The sequence below is a fragment of the Amblyomma maculatum genome, chromosome 2, assembly GCF_055883805.1.
Source record: "Amblyomma maculatum isolate TAMU_Amacu chromosome 2, ASM5588380v1, whole genome shotgun sequence".
NCBI lineage: Eukaryota > Metazoa > Arthropoda > Arachnida > Ixodida > Ixodidae > Amblyomma > Amblyomma maculatum.
Genome location: NC_139345.1, coordinates 198,482,160 through 198,505,873, shown reverse-complemented (window position 1 = coordinate 198,505,873; position 23,714 = coordinate 198,482,160). Strand labels below are relative to the sequence as shown.

The 23,714-nt window shown below is 44.3% G+C and overlaps 1 long non-coding RNA gene across 1 annotated transcript; it reads right to left on the bottom strand.

Moving 5' to 3' along the window:
* Nucleotides 1-15,420: 15,420 nt before the first annotated feature.
* On the bottom strand, nt 15,421-18,620 carry LOC146200886 (uncharacterized). The gene is made up of 3 exons (XR_014704857.1): nt 18,453-18,620; nt 17,908-17,988; nt 15,421-16,000 (listed from the first exon to the last, which is right to left on the bottom strand). It is a non-coding gene; the product is annotated as an uncharacterized LOC146200886 (long non-coding RNA).
* Between the last annotated feature and the right edge of the window lie 5,094 nt (nt 18,621-23,714).

Genomic DNA, 23,714 nt, shown 5'->3' with positions numbered 1-23,714 from the left:
ACTGCATGCTCATTGCCTCTGAGGACAAAAAATTGAGTTCGAAAGCGAATGCATTATCTCCCGCTGAAAGCAATGCTATAAGCAATATCATCATCATCATCAACAGTGGAAGCAGCAACATCCTCGCTATACGGCCACATAAAAGGGGAAGGCCTTTTCCATATTCTTCCAATCAACCCTGTCCTTCGCTAGCTACAACCACTAGACCACTGCGAACTTCTTAATCTCATCAGCCCCCTTCTAGGCTTTCTTTTCCTGCAATTGGAAGCTAGTTTGTTACCCTATGCTACCATCGCTTATCCTCTCTTCACACTACATGCCCATGCCCATTTCTACTTCTTGATTTCCACTACATATAAAAATTATGGAAATATATAAGAAATCTAGCACGCGAATATAGTTTGCGCAACCTAATTTCGGTCAGTAATTGGTGATTTGTTTATGGAACCTAGGGCTTAATAGCAATTGGACTGCAGACAGTGTTCTAATTACAAAAGGATGACCGGTATGCAAACCATCGGCTTACACAGCTATAAAGGACAAGAATACAAAATACGAACTCTGACGTGGGCGACACATACTACGCCAGTACAGTCAATGCGCCGAGTCAGTGACAAACAATTCTCGGCACAGGTTCCATACGTAACGTTGTACGATAATCCACTTCAAAAGGTTGCATCCAATCATATTAGCTAATGACTTGTGCAGTTGAAATATACCGGCAGGAAAACCTTGCAATCAATTTATCGCCAATACCTCTCTCATGCGCTGCTAGGAGATCGTGAATATTGCTAGAAATTTGGACATAATAAACTTATACTGACCGTATGAGAATGAAGATAACTTCAACGTCTCTTGGACAATCAATTGAGAATCATTCACTCTTCTGAACGAGCCACGGACACATACTGCGGAGGACACATACTGCGGAGCATGCTAGCTTCATTGTGAAGTTTTAAAAGTATTTTGTGTCTTTTGTTACTGACGCACATTTCTTTCAGCGTGGACACGTGAAATCTCTTCCCTACAAGTTATTCCTCGCATAGTAATACTGGAATATATCAAGTACCTCGATTTGTACAGTAATGCATATTCAAACTATTTCTTTTCTTAATCAGAGTGATTAATATTGAATATGAATATAAAGCTATGGCGGAGTCGGCGGTGCTTAATCTCTTTGTAAATGTCTTAGCTCGCGAAAATAAACTGTTTTTCTCAAAAGTGACTCTTAGCTATGTTATACCCCAGTCAAGTGTGCAAGTTAAAGTGCGGCTATGGAGAGTGCACTTCGTAGCTCTTAAAGGCCCACTGTCCACCCTCCGGTCGAAAATATTTTCTTCCCCGGTGACTGTGAGACTTCGCCCCAAGAACGCAAGGCCGCAAAATGTTTTTGAAAAGAGTAACTAATAACGCAGTTACAGCCACCGCAATCACCCGATTCTGTCATGCCTCTCTCCTTCCATTCCCTCGCAAAGGTTTTTCACTCTCCTGCCCGAGGTCGTCTAGCCTCCGCAATACAAATTCCCCTTCCTCCTCCGCGTTTGGCGGGAGGTGGGGCGTGGCTCTCCGCGAGCGCGAAAAAAAAAAAAGAAACAGTCGAGGGAGCGCGCGCCGCTGGATTCAGCCTGCCGTGGCGAGGGAAAAGCGCGCTGCGACCGGTAGACACCCATCCTTCTCCCGTCAGTCAGCGAGACGGACCAATTGACGTCGTTCCTGGTACGTACGTCATTATCGTGGCCCGTCGGGCCAGCGCCGAGAGCGGTGAAGCTGGCTTCTCGAAGGAGAGCATGAGGGAGCTTTGAATTGTATTTTCGATGCTTTGCAGCGCGCGTGTCGCTGTAGAATTTTGCACAGACTATCTCCGGTACCTGGTCGAAACACTGGGCTCCTTTTCTTAAAAGGGCCTTCCCTGGACAGTGGCCCTTTAAGACACTTTAACGCTACCCAGCTCTAAACTTGAAACCGGAGTGCACTCGCATTAGCACTCGTAGATACGAAACCGGCAACAACAAAAGCATATTTTTTGTTAAGAAATTGGAACATTCAGGCGTAAAGTTCAGAGTACTGCTATTTAATGTAGTAAAAACAAAAAAAAATGCTTAACATTTGACACCTTGTGATGATTCGGAAATCCCACCTCAACAAACGCCATGAACAACAAAGACCACCACCTATTCGAAAATGGCGTCGTCGCAGTGGCGCACCGCGCTTAATTTGGAAGTTGCGTACACGGTTACATCATGTTTTTGTTATGTGATATTTTGCCCGTCGCTATTATAAAACGATTCTTTAAACAGAAATATATACAAAACACATAAAATCAGCTCGTATGCATATCTTATTAAATAGTACATTTTGTGACGAAGAAATTTCTATCGGCGAGACTATGTACTCGGCCCTCAAAGTCTGTTTTGCGAACGCACTCCGGCCCTGAGTGCGCACTTTGCCAAGTGCACTTATGTTGCGCCCTTTAGCAGCGGTAGAGTGAACTTTTGCGTAAGTGACATTCGCCGTAAATGCACTCTAATTTGCACGCTTGACAGGGGTATTATTTCTGTTTGAACACCTTTATCCTTAGATCCCAGTAATATGTTGCAGTATTTTGTTAGTTAACGATACAGCAGCACACAGTTATTTAACAGCCATGTTTTTATACAGTCACCGTATTGCGTAACTGATTTCCGGTTGTCTTCTTACCTTAGATATCATATCCATGGCACGTGTAACCACAAACTGGAGCTCGCTGAATCGGCAGCTGCAAATGCGACGTCCACTACGCTGCAGCCGGCTTTTATACACATCCCCTGCTTGTATGCAACTAAGTGCTTGTCCTCGTGAGGGAGGAGGCCAGACTTTTCTCTCTCTTCATCTCTATGCCTAACGGGATTTTCTCACGAGGCTGCGGACGTCGGTGGCTATGCCGTGACGAGTCAACTTTTTTTTTTCTGCCATTAACGCAGTCCCTTTAGTGGCGTAACGGCCTCGACTGCTCGCATCTCGCTCTGTAACACGAAGAGGCTTGCGGCATTGCGACCACGCTTCATGGTTTCGTTTTGTAGCGAAAATAGTGTGCTCGTGCATTTTTAGGAAGACAGGACACAATATTCTCGTGATCGCTTTTAGCATATTTTCGCTGAATGGCGCCCTTGCTATATTCCAGCGTTGTGTTATGGCCAAACTTCAAAGCACCATTCCTGAGCATGTCTAAGAGTAATTGAATCTTGCACTCCTTATTTTGAACTTTCGCTTTTTATTAGCTTATTTACTTTAGCTGGAATATTTTCAGGTTCACCAAACGCATTGAAGAGGAGAGTGGGTAACAAAAATAAATAAATAAATAAATAAATAAATAAATAAATAAATAAATTAATACATAAATTAATTATTTACAGGGCATGAATTTCAATAATACCAACCTAATACGATATATAGAAATTTCAATATGCAGTAAATTGCAGCGCTATTGTCCTGTCAGTACATGAAATTAGCTAAAACTGTAAGGAAATTCCCGTTATTGGTGGTGGGAACAATATTGGCCGGAAGGTGCTTTCGTTGAGTCAATATTCGAGGTATGAAAGTCTGCTGAAAAGCGTGTGTATTATACCAAGGAAGGTCGAATTTAAAATAATTATTGATGGAATGTGATAGTTCAATTTGGTACATCAATTAGAAACTGAGAGCCCCCCTCCCCCTCCCCCCCTCAAAAAAGGAATTTTTGCCCTTCCGCAGGGTAGGGATACTAATGAGGTTCAAAAAAAAAAGTATTTTTTTCAGGGTTGAATGATGATACACCTCGAGGTTATATTGGGGCGGCATGACGTTGATGACGGAAGCTGAAGATCTAATTTCTTGGCTGCAGTACTTTTAGTGCGGGTTTAACTCGAATAGTTAAAATGAAAGGTAATTTTTAAAGCACTCAATGGCTATGTTTAGTTTTTAATAACCTGCATCGCATACGGGTGATGCAGACCCTTATTTTCGGTGCATAATTATAATCCTGAGATAAGTTCAAATATATGTGCTCGTGTTTTGTTATATATTTACTAGTCTTAAGGGAACCGTATTCAAGAAGTAAATGCGCGGGGCATTTTATTTCATGCTGCTGGCACCGAAGTACCCTTACTAAGGTTGAGTCGCTTTAGGCATATTTCATGCAACTCAACAATCGCAGAGAGAACCATCTGAAGGTAGTTGTTATCATTAAAACATCTTATTTCGCTAAATATACACCGATCATAGGGAAAAAGTATACAAGATAATTGAGTTTGGAGGTCACATAATGTAAATAATTATGAATAGAGGACATAATATAGATCCCAAAGGTACACCGTAGTACGCATCAAAAGCGCAGAGCTATGATGGTTAAAGGAGACGAGTTTCGAATCGTTAGTACCAAATTAGTATTCAATCCATTTCGAAAACGTTTGCTCAGGGATAGGATGACAGAGCTTGTGGAGTAGCAGTGTATTACAAACCATGTTGAAAGTTTTCGAAAATATAAGACATATGCAATGAGCGAATGGCAAGAATGCAGTGGAGTTTAAAAGTGCACGATATGAACAGAATTGCACGTGAGTACGACCTACGGAAACCGGGTTGTACACTTAAAGAACGAGTCTGATAACGAGTCTGATTCAAGAAATAAAGTCAGCGCTCTGGTAGCTTAGAGCAAGTATTTTCTAGAGTAGCTGTTCTTTATTCATTGCTAGTGTTTTTGCTTCCCGATTAGTGCAGAAGAACCCCAGCTGCAATCTCCCTTTGCGTAGGGAAGGTACATTATTTGTCAAAACAAGACGGTCCAACGGGCCAGCTTCTAAGCTCTGTAACTGCACTCCAGGAAGCAATAGTGGAGAGGAGCGTGAATACGGGATTTGTCATCTACGTGATTTCGAATGTTGGAGATGCGACACGAGCCTCGTTACGAGGCATAGAAGCTATACCCTTGGGTCGTACATTTTTGTCAGTCTGTACATGCGTCAAGAACTTGCTGAAGAAATGTATGAAGAAAATATATATGTGGAAATGCTTTTCAAAAATTTTGCAAGAACAGAGTCAAACCTGGAAGAAGTACAATAGTTTTCGATCCATTTAGCAATACGAGCTACGTCCACAAAAATTGGGAACATGATCGAGGATTTATAATTCTTTCCTCCCTCAAGGTAAGAAATTTGACGCGAAGAAAGAAATTTAAAAAATATATCGTTTAGAAAAAGATACACACAGATAGCTCGAACCCTGTTGGCCAGAGGAGATTTGTAATGTAATTAGGTTTTCAGAGGAAGGAGAAATATGCACCAGAATTTACAGACATTAGCTTTAACCATGAGTGACAAATTATTAAAAAGAAAACGAAGCTGAGCGTTCCTAACAGTTTCCGTAACCGGAGCAAGCTGGCTTTATTTCGTCCAGCTTACTTTAGTTGGCGATGCTTTACCTTCACAATATGAGCGTTTTGTTCTACGGCTATTATAAAAGTGTCTGTAGAGTGCTGTACAACGGGGCGGCAGGATTCTATGTTAAGGCTCGGTTCGAAACGTATCTGTTCGTTACATGTTTTACTTTGTTTGCGAAAGTATCCCTTTAAGCCTGAACTGTACGATAGTGAAAATTAATTATAACAGTTTTCAAAAGCCAAAAGGGCAAAAAACCGGTCCACTTTGCGGCCGCGACCTAATGTGTCGGCGGAGAGGAGAGACCACGACAAACCGCCACCGCAGTCAGGCCTGCCGCCAGCACCGGATGGCTCAGACGTCGTCTAGCCACGCGCTAGACGCGAGAGGTAAGCACCATGTTACCGGCCTCTTTCCTCTGTATGAAAATGGCTTCTACGGCTCCGATAAAAGTAGGTACACTTAATGTCAGGGGACTGGCAAGCAAGAAGAAGCAGGGCCAGGTGTGCCGCCTTTTAACTGAGCATGACATCGGCGTCCTGGCCGTGCAGGAAACGAAAGTTGACGGGAAAGAAGAGACCGCTAACATGGTGCGACGTGTCAAGTCTAGGTATTTTGCAGTAGTGAGCCACGCAATTGGCACGTCTGCGGGCTGTGTCATTTTTGTTAAGAAATTACCCGGACTCGAGGTTCAGGCGCATATGGCATGTCCGTCGGGCAGATGTGTTTGTGTTGATTTTGTGTGCAACAAAAAGTATTGGCGCATTATTAGTGTGTACGCTCCAAATGTTGTGGATGAGAGGGTAGCCTTTTTCAAAACGTACAAAAGTACATCAGTTGTGAGAAATCCCTGATTGTCATGGGCGACTTTAATTGCGTCTTGAGAGGCTGTGATAAATCCAGTACAAGAGCATTTAGGGACAGAAGTACTGAGGCCCTCTCAGAAATTATAGACACTAGCAACCTTGACGACGTGGCGGAATGTTTAGAAGGATCGCGTTGTGTGAAGTTTACATATTTCCAGCGGTCAAGCCACGCGCGGCTGGATCGCATTTATGTGTCTACGGACGTCATATCAAAATTCAGTAGTTACAATGTAGTACAGATTTCATTTTCTGATCATTGTTTAGTGGAGTGCGGGATAGGGACAAAAAACCGAGGCAAACAGTTTTCATGGGAGACGTGGAAATTAAATAATAAGCTCATTAAAGACGATATCTTTAGTAGGAAAGTAAGCGAAGAAATTGACAAAATAGAGACTAGGGGGGAGATGAAAATATGGCAGCAGTGGGAACTTTGCAAAGAGCAAATAAAGATAGCAGCAATCGAACGGTCAAGCTGTATACGACAAGAAGAGAAGCGTGAGGAGGACAATTTAATATCGTTGCTGGCTAGACTACTTGAAAAAGAAAGGGAAGAGCCTGGTAAATGGATGGACGATATTAGGAAAATAAAAAACAGGATTAAACTGTTCGAAGAAGAGCGCTATCGTGGTGCGCTTGTGCGGGCGAAGGCGCAAGATATAGCAGCTGGGGAGACACCGTCGAAACGAGCACAAGGAATCGAGAAGACGCGTGCTCAGAGAAACCACATTGAACTGATAAAATGGGGCGGGAAGTTATCTGGAGAAAGCGGTCATATCCAGCAGCCGTTTATTGAATATTATCGAACGCTGATTACAAAGCAAGACGTGGAAGTAAACGCATTCAAAGGAAAATTTCTGGGCGTTTTACCGCGATTAGATGATGAGCAGAAAGATAGGCTGGAGCTGTCAATAACCGCGTCGGAGGTCGAGCTTGCCATAGAAAAATTGAACCCGGGAAAATCTCCCGGCCCCGACGGGTTAAGCGCGGCGTTCTACAAAGCATACAAACATGAAATAGTGCCGGTACTGACAGCCGTGTACAACGGGTCCTACAAAGTAAATGTATTGCCCCCGGCTTATGGCAAATCCCACAGAGAGTTGATTCCTAAATACAATGAAGCAGATGAATTACAACAGGTTACAGCATATCGCCCTATCGCACTCACGAATGTAGACTACAAAGTTTTTAGGAAAATTCTAGCCCGTAAACTACAGTCAGTAATTCAACAGTTAGTTGGACCACACCAGACGTGTGGGATCAAGGGTCGATCCATTGTTTCCAATGTGCGTAAAGTGAGGAGTGTGCTTGAGTGCTGTGATCACACAAACAGTTGTGTAGCCATCTCTCAGTTTGATCTGGAGAAAGCATTTGATTGTGTCTCACATGAAATCCTGTTCTGCATAGTCGACCATGTGAATGTAGGGTCCGTCATTCGCGAGGGAGTGGCCATGGCGTACCGAAGCTGCACAACAAGATTGATTGTAAATAAGAGTTTGGGGGCCCCCATAAACGTGCAGCGATCGGTGCGCCAGGGTTGTCCCCTCAGCCCTCTGCTATTCTGCATCTACATCGAGACACTGTGTTTAAATATCATAGAAAACGACAAAATTCGTGGCTTCCAATTGCAAGCTGCAGAGGTTAAGCTACTGGCATATGCGGACGATGTGGCTCTATTCGCAGTGAATAGCGAAAGGGTAATCGAGGCCGTGTCGTCTGTAAAAGAATTCGCAAAGGTTTCCGGCAGTAAAGTTAATTGGTCAAAATCCCTGGGGCTATGGCACGGAGAATGGCCAACGACGCCCGAGGAGTTCGCAAACATGTCCTGGGTGACAACACCAGTAAAGTACTTGGGAGTCCCACTAGATAGTTATCGCGATAGCGAATCGTACTGGAGGGCACAGACTCAAGCCATGCGGGAAAAGGTGGAGGTGTGGAAAGGGCAACAATTGTCAGTTTTTGCCAGGGCCACAGTGTGCAATATGTTTTTTTATGTCGAAGCTGTGGTACGTAATGCAAGTGTTGCATTGTGCAAGGATGAACGTACAGAGACTGCACCGGATATTTGCAATTTTTGTGTGGGCAGCAGAATGGGAACGATGTAGCCGGACTATTTTGTTTAGGCGGGTGAAGGCCGGTGGATTGGGTTTGGGGCATTTATTTCTACGACAGATTGTCAGCAGGTTTCTTTTTGTTCGCGATGTAACAGATCCATTTTTGCGTACTGTGAGCCAATTAAGGCTCGGAAATGCACTGCCGGACTTTGTTGTCTCGACCGAAAGTGTATCGAGAAGCATTTTTGGTTATTTTAGAGAAGTTGTCGCTAGTGTGCGATTCCTGTCTGTTCGATTTTCTTATGAATATTTATCTTGTACTAGCAGGAAAAAGCTGTATAAGGATTTGTGTGACGTAGTTCTTCCCATACCAATGTACAAGGCCTTCTACAGTGGAGGACCAGGACGCGACGGACTTAAGCGGGTGAAGGCGATGCAGGTGCCGTCAAATGCAAAAACTTTTTTCTTTAGGTTACACACGGAAACACTGCCAGTAAAGAAGTTCTTGGAAGGGAAGAATTTATTTTTACCTTGGGGTTCGCATTGCTTAATTTGTAAACAGACAGAAACTATAGACCACGTTTTCCTACATTGTTGGGAAGGGGTATACTTTTGGGATATTTTACAAAGGACTTTAAAAAAGGAATTCCCATTAGACACACACGGTATTAGGTACTTGCCAGTAGATAATGAGGATGGGGTGCCATTTGACCTTATTATGCTAATGGCCCTCCACTGCATTTGTCGCTCGAGAATGGCAGGATACCATTGCGATCCTGACGCACGGCCAGCACGGATCTATTTTCGGGAAGGCGTGAATAGATATATTGAAATTCAGAAACTTGCTCCTGAAGCTCCCGAGTGGCTCGGAAGATTGGAGCCATTAGTGACCCTAAGAGAATATTTAGCATGACGGCGCCACAACCCACCTGGCTGATTGTTGTATTAATGAATGCTCATTGTGCCCTGTAAGTGGTTTCGTGTATTGTGCTGAAGTCAGGCAATAAAGAAAAAAAAAAAATTACCGACGATTACGTTACTTCCTAATGCGAAATTTGAGCGCAGCAAATAAGCTGTTTCACCTTTTCGATAGATTGAGGCAAAGAAATCGAGCAACACATGTATGCGCTATCACAGAATTTTTTTTTATTTTTCACATGTATTCCTTTAACAAAGACTCCCTTCTCGGCGGCGGCGATGAGCTTCTGCTTCAGCCTCGCTTACACCTGGTTGCTCTCGACGGTGGCGATGAGCCTCCGCTTCGGCGGTGCGAACGGCAGGGTCTTCTCGACGGCGGCGATGAGCTTCTGCTTCAGCCTCGCTTACTGCTCTGGATTCTGGCGGCGACGGCGCTGGGCCTCTGCTCTGGCAGCTCGTTTAGCAGCAGCTGACGGAGGACTTCCACCGGTCGTCTCGCTCATGAATCAGAAAGAACTGGCAGATAATTTCGCAGTGGCGAACGGCAGCGGCAATTTCGGCTCGGGCGGTGCACATATACCAATCCGCCGCCACCCATCTGGCTCTCTGATTGCCACCGCACAGGGGTTGCATTGGAGGAGGAGCGAAGAAAGGAATTAAGTTCGAGCCGGCGCTTTGACAACCGCAGACTCGCAGGAAGAGGGGGGAGGGGGTGGCGTGTACACCCAGCGGCAAACGATGGGGGCAGAAGCGCGCGCAGCAAGCGGACAACGCGATAAAGGGAGGAGGGAAGAGATAGCAGCGACTGACTGATGCTGCTGACGCCAGCTGCGAAGTTGGTTTCAGGGACAACGCCGCCGATGCCGACGCAAACAATATGATACCCTCGCTTCCGCAGCGCCAAGAACCAGGTCTAGCCGTGGGAAGGTGGTCACGTATTCGTCGACGTGCCGGGGCCTACGTGAAATAACCGGCGCGTCGGCAACTGAAGAGCACCCTATCCGCCACACAGGAACAGGGGGGGGGGGGGGACCCTCCCCTCCTCTTTCTGCATGGCGGCGACGGTGTTCTATGCAGTCACGTTATCTTGACTCTCTAGCGGCGTCAGCGGCATCCAGCGGTATCAGTCGGTCGCTGCTAGCGCTGGGGGGATGAAAAGGGGGCAGAGCTGGTTACGAGGCCGACGCCGACGTCGACGCGAAACCCAGGAACGGACGCCAAAGAGCTGCGCTCTAAAAAAAGCCGGGGTGGCGCAGTGGTTAGGGCGCTCGACTACTTTTCCCAAGGACGCGGGATCGAATCCCGGCCTCGGCGGCCGCTTTTAGATGGCCGCTTTAACGTCCGATGGCCGCTTTAACGTTTCGGCGGCCGCTTTAACGTCCCAAAGCGACTCAGGCTAGGAGCGTAGTGGAGGACTCTGGAAATTTCGGACCACCTGGGGTTCTTTAACGTGCACTGACATCGCACAGCACACGGACGCCTAGCTTTTCGCCACCGCCGAAAAGAGGCCGCCAAGGCCCCTTTATATATATATATAGACACATGTACCGTGTGTGTGCGTTTTGAAAAGTAAAACAAAAGCAAAGCGAAGAAAGCCACTACCCTTTCATGCCGTCTATTAGATGGCTGCCGGCGCTTCGTCCGCAGCGCATCGTTGGCGCGCAAGCGCTTCTGCAGGCGGCTCTCAGGCTTTCTTTCCTTTTTTTTTTTGGAATTTGGAATTTTGAATCTAAGCAATATGGCAGTTTGAAAGCAAGGAGATAAAACATAAACTAAGCCAGTGCGTAATGCGCAGCACTGGCTTTTCCCTTTGGTGGCAATTTATGTGTAGACGGCATGCTAGACCCACCTGAAGACACATCCGAGCACAGCAGGGCTCCGTCGGTCAATGTAAAGGCTCTTAAAAAAAAGAACAAAAAAGCTCTTCTGCAGGATGGGAGGAGCCCGGGTTTTATCTGAAGATGTGCCCTGAGGCGTCGGGCCATGCGTGCTTTTGCGGCGCTCGGCAGTTCTGCCGTATAGCTTTTATTTTGGACTCGGTGCGTCAAAGCAAGTGGTGACTTATGACAGTGCAGTGCGTGGAAAAATAGACATGGCTGAGCAAAGAGCATGCTGTCCTTTGTATTTTAGGGAGATCGGGAATTTTGAGACTTATTTTAAGAATAACCGCTTGGTGCGCGGACAAAAACTGTACGAATCCAAGCACGCGTATGGAGAGCGCGAGGAACTTCACAGTTTAGAGGAGCCCTCATATATCTTCAGAAAATGCATTGCCCGAATGAAAAGCTCCTTTTCGACGTCAGCTTAGAGGTGAAATATATTCGGCCTTTTTGGCCTCTCGTCAGCGCATATTTATTTTGGTGTTATAGTAAGTAGTTGCTGACAAACCCACATAATATCAGGGATGCCAGTTGCATCTGCAAAGCCGGTGCCACTGTTAACTATGAGTCCCATCGCTCTCGTATGATTTCGAAGGAAACCGAAAAAACTTGATTTTAGGTTGATACCCGGAGGTATTTCTATACCTATTATAGCACCCATCAACAGAGAAGTCATTCGACCTCTTCGTTTTAAAGGATGTTTTCACTTTGCGGGGAGCCATGAACCCGTGGCGCAAGTCAGAAAGCCTGCACTCCTGCCATGTGCTTCGATCTCAGTATCGTACTTCCACATCGGACTAGTCTTCCCAAAAGCGAACGCCAAGGACTGGTGCAAAGTATCCTTAAGAAGTCATTAAAAAAAAAAAAAACTCCCGCTGGGCAGGAGGGCTCCGCGCTGTCTGCAACACAGGCCGTCTCCGAAGACCTTCCAAGCGCTGGTTCCAATCATGCATGCATAGTCCAATTCTTTGAGCTCCAGCTGGGTCTTAAAAAAAAAAAGCTATCTTTTTTTTATTTTTTTTTTTCGTGTGCCGCGCGCTCTATATAAACATCTGATCGGTCATGCATGCTTGAAAAAACCTAGCATGCAGTCCTGGAAAACAAAACACATGGGAAATGCGCAGCCGAAACGAACATCAATGGCTGCAATCATTATGAGGCAGGAAATGACCATAAAGACAAATGTAAGTAAAGGCAGTTATTTCAGTCGGCGTTTATTTTTTTATTCTTACGGGGAACCAGGAAGAAATCGGAACACAGCCTCGCGCTACCCACGGCTGCGTATTCAGACCGCCACCTTTTTCGGCAGCGACTCCCAGACGGCGCCACATATGCGACCAAAGTAGGGTGCCACGATGCCCGCGCGTGCCGCTGAGGGTGTAGACAACTGCGTCGTCGCCTACGGCGGCCGCCATTGCGCGGCCCACTTCAAAGGCGCGGGGCGTGCGCCAACATGTTTCGCGCCCTTGCAGCTGCCAAAGCGCGCTCGACTTCGCGATGAAAGCAAACACAACTGCACTTATTGCTTTTTGGAATGAAGTACTGGCAGATTAGGCTTGTAACGTCCGACCATCAAAATATTTAAAGCTTAGGACTGTTGTTTCTTTTCGCACACAGCGACTGGGTGCTAGATTAGAAAAATTTCATAAAGTGGCGCACTAGGACCTTAGCTGCGGATCAAAATGAATTAATAGTTACAATATCACTAGCAGGCAGATTGCATTTTGTCATTCACTAGTGTAATTAACAACGCTCGAATTTCTTCAACCTTATTAATAGAATGACCTGGTTAGAGAAGAAAGAGTAATGTTCTTTGCGTATTTTGTTCTAAGAAATAAAAACTAGCGCATTCGCCCCACATACATGAACCAAATATCGCAGTACCTGCACCGCGCATGCGTTCATTGTGCTGAAAAAACAAAGCATATCCAAGCATTTATCAATGGCATATTTTTATTCTATTTATTAATTTATTTCAAATACCCTAAGGACACTTGCAGGCATTACATAGGGGGGGATTCATCAATTAATCACAAATAAATTACAATAGAAGCAAACAAAAAGCTGTAAGCAGAAATAGGCGCACTAAAAACATTGAACAATTTATACAGGCGACAGGAGCAGGTTTCGCAGATTTAAAAATAATAGTAAAAGTGTACATCTAACAAAGCAGGGAAATACAGTACTTAAAAGAAAAGATGAAAATATTGCAGTCGGAAGTGGCGGAACATGGAACAGGGAAGCGTTTCAGGGCATGTAATGGAGCACGTAACATAGACGATAAATTAAAGAGCTAGAAAGGTAAAATGCACATCAATTAGGTTTGCAAATTCAAGTGCGATATAAGGGCTGCTTGAAACGATGATGCTTCAGGAATAATGGAGATACTAGAAGGAAGTGAGTTCCACTCGTTAGTAGGCAGGACCAAAGGTGAGTATCTGAATCTTTCTGTTCATATTAAATTAGGTTTAACCTTGCTGATATGATCTAGTTGAGCAGAGATGTGCGGCGCCGGAAAGATATGTGAGCATGCAAATTGTGTGCTGCTGTGATAGAGAGCATGAAAAAGAGATAAACGATTGAATTTTCTGCGCCGACTAAGGGCGGGAGATTGAGTGATGTTTTATCGCTTTAACGCTTTGATGCCGAGAGTATTGTGAAAGAATGAATAGCGCTGCCTTGTTTTGGACCGATTCTAACATGTTAATAAGATAGGCTTGGTAAAGATTCCAGATGACTGACGCATATTCCAATGTGGGTTTGACTAGCAAGTTGAAGGCCTGTAGTGTTTTCTTGTCGGCAAGATGCAGTCGGCGCTTAAGAAGACCAAGTTTTAGGCAGTCTCGAATGTCTCGATCCCGCAAAGCGGCAGTAGGAGCGCGAGCTTCTTCACTTCTTTGGAGAAGTCGTTTGCAACGAATTAAAATATGAGGAGCGGTATCCACGAAGATCACTTTTGCCGTCAAACGGCTCGATGGCGCCGTGCATCGCTACAGTAGCTGTGGCCTGACATTCAAGTGCGTCTGCTCTAAATCCCGATTCTCGTCACCAGTGTTATGTTCGGGGCGTGGGAGCCTCATAAGCGAGGAACCTCTCGATTCAGTTGCTTGGTAGAGACTGCGTTTATTGTACCTTTGTGAGAGAGAAGAAGAGAGGGAAAGAAACGTGAACGCTTGTAAAGAAAACATTGCTTCGCGTGTCTTGGTCGCGCACAATGTCCGAGGACGGTCAAGTTGCAAGCAGACGCACGGCTCGGGTTTCTTTGGCGCGTCTTCGTCTTCGCGGGCAGGGTGAGGGCGCTGGTCTCTCCGAAGCGGCTGGTGGCTCGCACGTGCAAGGAGGCATTGAAGCTGCAGCGACAGTGCGTCCCTATGCTAGGAGGCGGGGTGGCTGTACCTCGGCTCGCGTACACAACAATATCCACCTACCACTTCTAGTGCTTCTCTACCTATTGCAAAGTGCTGTTCCTTCCCTGGGCTGTTGAACATTATATTAGTCTTCTGCATATTGATTTCTAGGTCTACTGTTCTGCTTTTTCTGTTTAAGTCATCAACCATTCTTTGAAATTTATCCCCTGAGTTACTTTGCAAGGCAATTTTAACTGCGAATCGCAGGTTAACTCATATATTTATTCTCCATCCACCCTTATCCCTAACTGCTCCCATTCCAAGTGTATAAATACTTCCTCTAGGCAAGCTGTGAACAGTACACTGTAAAAACAAAAACACCTTATTAGGTGTTTTCGCATGTCTATAACTAACACCCATGCACCCTTGAAAAAAAGTGGCTTCAGAGTGCCAGTACACCCTCAAAGATGGTGCTTCGGTTGGTCATAACACCCTTCTATGGGGCCAATGCACTGGGGTGTTTTCATCACCTTTACACCCTATTGCAGGGTGGAAGCATTGGCTTTGCACCCTTACACCCCTCGATAAAAATCAGTGCGGGTAACGTCCATATATTGCATTCCCTATTTAGGAATTACTTTTGCCACTACACGTTCCTTAATGCTTTTCGTGTGTGCACATTATCAATCAAGCTTAACGGTATTCTTTTTAACCACCTGTAATGCCAAATGAGCATGTAAAGAGATGCTGCATGCCATTATTTTGACATCTCGAATGGCCCATGCCAGTATGATTGTTTTTTCAAATTCACAGAGCATGTTACAAAAAAATGTCACACAGAAGGAATCTGGAAGTCTTTTATTCGGCATAGAAGGGTCAGGGTTCGGGCTAGTGGGTGCTCGGGTGCTGGTGGAGGGGGGGGGGGGCAGTGGGGCACTTGTGTTTTGTTTCTTCATTGATGCGCGCTATGGAACCTCATTTATTTAACAATACTGCCACTCTATACCGAGAGCCTAGCAGACGGGCAAAAACATGCATGGTATGTACGTAAATACCTAAAAAAATGAAGGAAGCAAAACAGTTCCAACAAATGCAGACAACAAAGTATACAATTTTTTTCAAAAACAGAACCGAACAATGAACACAACAGCATGGTGACATTTCTGAAAAAACAACAACAAAACGTTTAGTCGTATGCAACAATAATCGCAGTACACAATATTAATACTATGCTTTGTCAGTGTCAACGCGTGCGCTTGCATAAAATTCGGCCTTAAGCGATGAAATAAAGCGTCGTACAGCACATCTTGGCTTCGACACGCAGACGCCCAAAAAGAGGTGCTCTATAAAGCAGCACAAATTATCGGAACCCTTGTCATATGCCAGATTGAACAGCCAAAATCCACCCATTATTGGAACAATACCCTAAGTAGAGTCGATGTCTCGAAGAAGCTTCCGCTGCTGAATGAAGGGGAAATGCTCTTCAGCTTCTTTGATGCTGCTCCCAGTATATCCGACGCACGGCGTGGGAGGCTTTTCTTCCTGTTCCTTGATAAAATTGTGAAAGAAGTGCATAACAGAGCAGCTGTATAAATATGCACTGCACCTGGCAAAAAGCAAATTCAACATATTTTCTACTCTATATTTAGAATACGCCAATGCCCCTTTAGTGTACAGCAGTGTGCTGGAAAAGGGCCCTATCGGAAACCACTGGTGGTTATCTCACAATTAACAATGCCGAGTATACTGTTATGGTTGGTTCAGGAGGCACAAAGCCAGCAGTCTGATCAAGTCATAAATGAGAGCACATAAGGTCAACCCATTTTTATTCATGCAGCATGCTGTTGCATGGTAATTTTAGATTATGCAAGCTATTTTATCAAACAAAAATGGCTACACTCATCAAAAGCACCTGGGTTAGAGAACTTCAATGCTGCCCCACGAACTTTTCATTTCACATCAACTGGAATGCTTATTATGATAGTTAAAAATGTAAATAAACAATAAACAGCACTGGAGCACATTGTTTACTACTAAAATATTAACAGCTGGCTCAATGGAAGGTTTCACACAAGGCCTACAGCATACCCTGCACTGGCCAAGTAGATACTGCAGAACAAAAAAAAAACGTGGAAAGAGCATACTTAGTGATGAGGCACTACAAAAAAAAAAAAAAAAGTGCATGTAATACATAACACATAATGCATTTCTGAACTTTTGCACGTCTTCTTGTGCTAAGTATGAACCAGCCAAGCCCTAGGTCATCGCAATGCTTCCTGAAGTGTTTACATTTAAGGTTTAGTAGCAAGGAAAAAGTGTTCTCGCTGCTCTATGTGGCAGTTCTGAAACTTCATCACACATTATTCATTAAAAGTGTACACTGGAGCTTTGAGTTGAGCGACAATTACATGTGCAACAGCAGAGCATTACCAAACAACCAAACACCAGAAGCTCTAAAAAATGTCAACACTGAAGCATGGCATGTTAAAACATTTTCCACGCATAGCACATTGTATGCATAGACATCCAGAACATCAGTGGTGAGCCTCAAGAGGCGGCAGGAAGCTCAAGTGTTCAAGAAGTTGTAATCGTTATGGCGGCAGGCAGTCTGAGCACTTTGAAATACTAAAGGTTCGAATACTAAAAATATGTTGACTAACTTGAAATGCAAAAATAACAATTTGGATTTATTGAGAATGTTTACTATAAATGAGAATGTCTATGACAGTGCCACATGGTTAATGCATGAAATGTTAGCATCTGTAGTTGAAGGCATTATAATTATACAGCATGAACCTTGAAACACAGCAGTATTTTCTCCCAACCAATGTGGTAAACCTAATCTCAGAAGAATTAAAATTATTACATCATTTCAAACTTGGCTAGCAAATTACAGCATTTTTTTAAAACAGCTATTAAACTGCATTACCTACCTTCAGAAGCCTGTAGGATAAGACAATGTGGCAAATATTTCTTTTGAAGCAGTCTCAGATTATATATTCCAGACATCAGGAACATGTTAGGTACTACCATGCATGAGCAGGTTGAGAGACCCCTTTCCAGCAAATGCTAAACCCCACCAAGCTGCCTGCAAGAGCCATCTGATAAAGCACTGCTGGTCCACAGCAGAGTGCTTAGTCAAATGGCACACTGCACCAATCTTGACATTACCAGTACTTCATCAGGTGACTCTTGTATGCAATATGACGTGGTAAGCATGTGATGGCAGGAGTCTCTTAAAAGTGCTTTTGATTGTACTTACAGAGCAAATAATCCTTTCACAGCAAAGAATTCACAGTTGTGATGAACACTTGTGTAGTATTTCTATTTGAATTATGAATCCCTAATACATATTACAAGTTAGACTGTAAACCATTTTAGAAACAAAGAAAATTCTCTAATAATGTCGGTTTCAAGTAGGCTTCCTGAATATTCAAATGACAGAGAAAACTTACAAATGATACAAACAACATCCAGAGCTCCCGGCTGGTTCCCAATGTTTGCCAAGAGTTGCAGAATGCATACTGTCTGTACATCTACAATAGAAATAAGCAACACAACAATGGTGTACCTCCTTGCAGGTAAAAAGAGACAGCCGAGTTTTTAGGCGATAATTTATTGTCTAATTTAGGAAGGCAAATAAACAAAATTGAAAACATGTAGAGGCACGCAAACTGAAAGCCAAACATCTGACAGCAAAAATTAGCAAAGCTTGTGAAGATTTGAATCAGGTATCACCTAATTCTCTGCTACTAGTTGAACAGATTCGAAAAGGCTGCACCATTACAATGGAGAAGAACAATAGGTAATTTAAATTTAGCTAATGCGAAAATTGTTACATACGAAGAAATGCACAGGCTAGTTATGGTTTTATTATTCTTTCTGATGCTCAGCTATGCTTTTAGTATATCTATAAGGCAATGCAAAATGGCAAAAATGTAGGCATTTAGCGAAAAACTACCAATTAGATAGCACATTAAGGAAACAGCTTAATACTTACGCTTCTTTCTCCTTTCACGCATTCCCTCAGAACATACTTCGAGCACCCGGGCAATGTCCTTTTTTCTTGCACGAATGGTGTCCTTCAAAACCAAGACAAGTGTCTTGTTAAGGCCAATTTCAACTGCCTCTTTGCCGTCCTTCTTGATCAGCAGGTTGACGTCATGTAAGAACTGCAAGTTTGTGTGAATGGTAGCCATAAAGAATTCATTTTACTCAATGTTTCAAGTAACTGAATATTAAAAATCATTGTACACAAGCTAAGGCAATTGATGCCTTTGTACATATCTGAAAAAAAAAAACGCATTAGCAAACAGCAAATACAAATATTTACTAAGGTTAGAAAACTGCAAAAACCATCAGTATTTTGCCACTCATCGCCAAACTGCAAGCAATATTAAGGAAAGTCTAATATAAAAAATAACAAAGCAAACATTATGACCCTCCTTCCCTCAACTTGGCCCACGGCTGAATGGCAATAAAATATGTAATATATCTCTAAACTAAGGGTCCCCGCTCAGCTTTAAAAAGTAGGCTTCAATTCTTAGAGACAATCTACAGACATGCATCGTTAGCATATGAAAGTCAAATTGTTTTCTGGGCCCTTTAAATCAGTAAACTGCTTTCAACACATATATTACAAATTTTTTAATAACAGTAAGTAACAAATTTGCCTGCAATATGCGCACTGTGATGAGCAAAGAAGGTAAGCATATGCGACTAAGGCTATGATAACCGCTTCATATGTACATTTAAGCAAAAGACAAAAAAAAGTAAACATCTGGTCAGAATCAAACTCTGTAACAGCAACATCCGGTACAATATTTGGCCACGGAATTCAAGCTGTCGACCTCTACTTGAATGCTGAGGCATCAGTATCGAATATCCATTTATTCTAGTCTAAATTTAGACACTACAAAAATCAAGTAATGCGGTCAAACAGTTATGTTGAAATGTGACCACAAAAATAATGAAAACTGGATGGTTTGAACCACATCAGCTGACTTAGCACGTGTACAAGTGTCTTAATTGAAGTCTTGCTGAAAATAAAATACGTACCTAAATGATTCTTCGAGAGCGAAAGTAAACGACATAACAAAAGCAGCATATTAAGAATGCAAATTCACACTCCATGCAACCGCAAAATATGGTCCCCGTAAAATGAAAAATGCTCCCATTGTGATTAAAAAAGGCAAATCCAGACGCGGGGAAGTTAACATAGGCTGATGATAGCGCATATAGTTTACGCAGTTTGGCATAAACTATTATGCAACCAGGCCGGCCGACCAGCGCACTTCGATGGCGAGAGCACGAGCGCAGAGGCGTGCCGCGCTGAACGGCCGCCGAGAACGAACATAGCCTCCACGAACAAAAAGTTTAAACAGAAGGGCTGCGGGAGGACGCTCCCCGAGCAGCAGGACGGTGCGCGCCTATGCTCCGAGTAAATAAAAAAAAAGCGGGGGGGGGGGGGGGGGGGGGGTCGCAGCGCTCCGAGTGAAAGAAGACGACGAAGCATGAAAGAGGTTTCAGGAGAGCGAGCGCGAAGTGTGAGATAAGGGAGGAGGGGGGAGGGGGGAGTCTAGAGTGCTAGGAGAATTAAGGTAGTACGCCAACATGACCTTGCCGCACGAACGGAAACGGTAGAACAAAACCGAGTCGTTGCGAACTGAGCGCAAGTATCAAACTGTCAAGAAACGAAAATCGTTTCGTGAACCTCCTGCACGTACAAAATGCAAGGATACGTAGCATATACATTATTTCTGTTTAAGAAAGTTGAGACTGACGTTCTTGCGCGAAATCTGCGTAACTCGCCGCGACATCTGCCACATGTGCGATGTCATTTTGGCAGCCAGGTGAAAAGAAGCGCGTGTCTCACGTTTTCATTTCAGCACATTCTGGAGCGTTCTGGCACAAAAAGACACAGAATGCAGCAATCCGGTAGGACACTGTTCCCACAAAGCGCAATATGCGTGAGAATAGGCTTACCTTTACAGGCGATTGCGTCAGCCGCAAAGTACGCTGTCCGCCTTCGTATCACCGGCACCGAACCAACCAGTGCGATTTCAGCGCGAGTGCAATGTAGTCGGCGCATATACCTCTTAGTCACGCAGAAAAAAAAAATCGTCCATGCCTTCTTCTTTCGAACATCTCAAACATAAAGCGGTGCAGCAGTCCTTCGGCCTGAGAAAAGCAAAAAGAAGCCCGGACACTTGCCGACACAATAAATGCCCGTTTGCGTTAAACACCACATGTAAAAGGCACTTCACAAGCGTACACACTTCTGTAACACATATGCATGGGAAATGCAACACATTTCACGAGGGTACACAATCGAAGAAGCACATTCAGCATTCGCCGAAACGTGGTCGAAACGCACCCCGCAATGCTAACGGCCATATTGTGAAATTTGAAAAGAGCGTTCGTAGCTACCGGCGGCCTCCTGGCGGTGAAATTTTGTTTCAGTTTCTGTTTCATTTTTAGAAAGCACTCTTGTGTAATTTTAATTTTAGCGGTATTTTTGGTGCTTTATTTAGGTGTTGGGTTATATTAGCAGCGCCGCTTGTGTATAAAAGGCTACGAAGTTACGCAGCCATATACCCCCAGCATGTTAAGTGATATTGCTTGCCCGTAACACCCTAAGGCATATTCTCCAACCAAAGCACCCCTTTGGCATGCAAGAGGTGATTTCCAATGGCACGAACACCCTAGAGTCAGGGTGTAAGAGTGTTTTGAATCAGACAAATGCCCAAAAAGGTGTTTTTGTTTTTACAGTGTATTGGGGAGATCGGGTCTCCCTGTCAAACGCTTTTCTTTATGGAAATTTTGATACTTTCTTTATGCACAACAGTGGTTGCTGTGAAGCCACTATATGTACCCTAAGGTACTTTCACATTCGGCTTGTCTACACCTTGATTTCGCAATGTGTGCATGACTGCCGATGTTTCTACTCAGTCAAATGCTATTTTGTATTCACCACGTGCTATGCATAAGGGCGGGGTATAATCCGAGAATTTTCATATCACCTGGTTAATGGTATGGATATGATCGATGGTAGAGTATCCTTTCCGAGAACCTGCTTGATCCATTGCTTGATTGAAGTCTACGGTTGCGTTGTTCTGTTTACAATTACCTCAGTATTTACCTTGTGGGTAACGGATAGTATGCTGATTGGTGACTAATTCCTCAAGTTCTTAGCGTCCCCTTTCTTATCAATTAACATAATATTCGCGTTCTTCCATGATATCGGTAACGTCCGTGACAAAAGCCAAGGCGTATATAGGGTGGCCAGTCGTTCTAGCACGATATCCCCCGCCCTTCAACAAATCAGTACTTACTTGATCCTCCCCAGCTGCTTTCCCTATTTTTATAGTTTCAAAAGCTTTCTTAACCTCCTTTTTCGTCACTGACAGAACGTCTAACTGCTCTTCACTATTTCCAATCTCATAATTGTCGTGACTATGTCCGCTACTGTATTGCTCAGTATAGAATCCCTCGTCTACTTCGACTATCTTGTCAATATTCCTAATGGCATTGCCCGTAATGTGCTTTAGTGCATAAACCTGATTTTTGCGTATGCCAAAATTACTCTTGAGCGCTTTTAGGTCGTCGTCGTTGTATAGAGCAGGCTCGATTTTCTCAATGTTGTACTTTCTTATGTCGGATACTTTAAATCTATTGATTTCATTTGATAACTTTGCCAATTCTATCCTGTCGGTTGGTGTCACCCGTTAATAATTAAGGGGGTATTATTAACGATGCGCCCTTAACGGTGCGCACACTCCCAGACACCCTTTGAGTGAGTGGGGGTAGCTGTTCCGGTCGCAAAGGAGATGCCCTCGACGTGCGTGGCAAGCTCAGCCGGAATTCAACTACCTTTTGGTGACAGAAGGGGGTGGTCGTTTGGTGCCCAGCGGTCGCCGGTTCAAACCAGAGAAAGGATCGGAGTCAGAAGTAACAAAACACAATTTATGCACAGCAAGAGACGATACAAAGGAATACACAAGATCACTTGAAATACATAGACGAGAGGTTCACAGAATACAAACGCTAAGCATGCAATTACACAGGTATCCAATAACGTAGAGGCTTTACAACAGATGAAACACGAGAGAGTACATAAACAAACACCAAATTGTTCACCGGGCACTGTTGCAGTCCGACGCCTCAAGAGTCACGATGTGGCCGCCATACGAGACGAGCGCCGCTCCCTTGAAAGTCCGTGGGCTTGCAGCAGCGGGTGATCCCCGGGAGTCCAGCCGAAGCGCAGGCGAGCACGTCGTAAAACACTGACGAACTGACGAACTGACTGAGTGACTGACTGGCTGACTGACTCAACAAGCGGCGCGGTCGCTTTAAATAGGGCGCGCCGCGTCTGTTTGTTAACACGCGCCAAAGCTAGCGCGCACACACACATAGCTTCGCTGGTTATAGCTCTCTCTTCTCCTCCCGTCGAGCCGCGCGTCGTCATTGGCTAGGTCCCATAGAAGATGCTTGATTTTTCTGGCGCATTCCAGGCCGATGAACCACCGTCTTCCCCGGGCAAGGGGAAAGAGGGTGACAACAACGCGTACAAAGCTACGCGCTCTACCGCGCGGGGAAGGGGGCTTTGCTCTCCATGCCTTCCACGTGACGCCGTGCGGGCCTCGCGCCGTACCGGCTTGATGAAAATGGGCGCCGATTTCGTGACAGTTGGGTCGGAGGCTTTCATGATATGGAGTTTTTAAGCAACTGTTTGGTCAGCTAAGTTAAATTGCCGGTATCTTCTCTAACTATCCTGCCACCTACCTCTACCGCGCACTCAGTAATGGTTTCTCTGAAGTATCGTTTATCGCTTCTACAATAAGGTCACCGTCCTCGGTTAAAGCTGAATATCTATTCAGTAGCGAGTTCCTGAATTGTTCTGCCTACGCCCTCACGGCTAATTCATTGATGAACGTTTTCCTTACTAATTTTAATACCTTTTAAAATATAGACTAATTCAAGACGTTACCATCGCACCTTTCCTATTACCTCTACATCTTGTATAATGCCATAGTGCCAAATGCAAGTTAAAATTACAATGGCAAAGCAATGCGCATTAGTCCTCACTGTAGTTCTCATAATTATTTCCGTACTCAAAAATTTGTTAGTATGCGTGACCTCAAACTGATATTTAAGAGATTGCATAACTAACAGCCTGTTGTAAGTTGCATATTAGGAGTATAACCAATAAATCTTATCATACACTGTGGTATTTACTTCCAGATTTTACTCATGCACCATC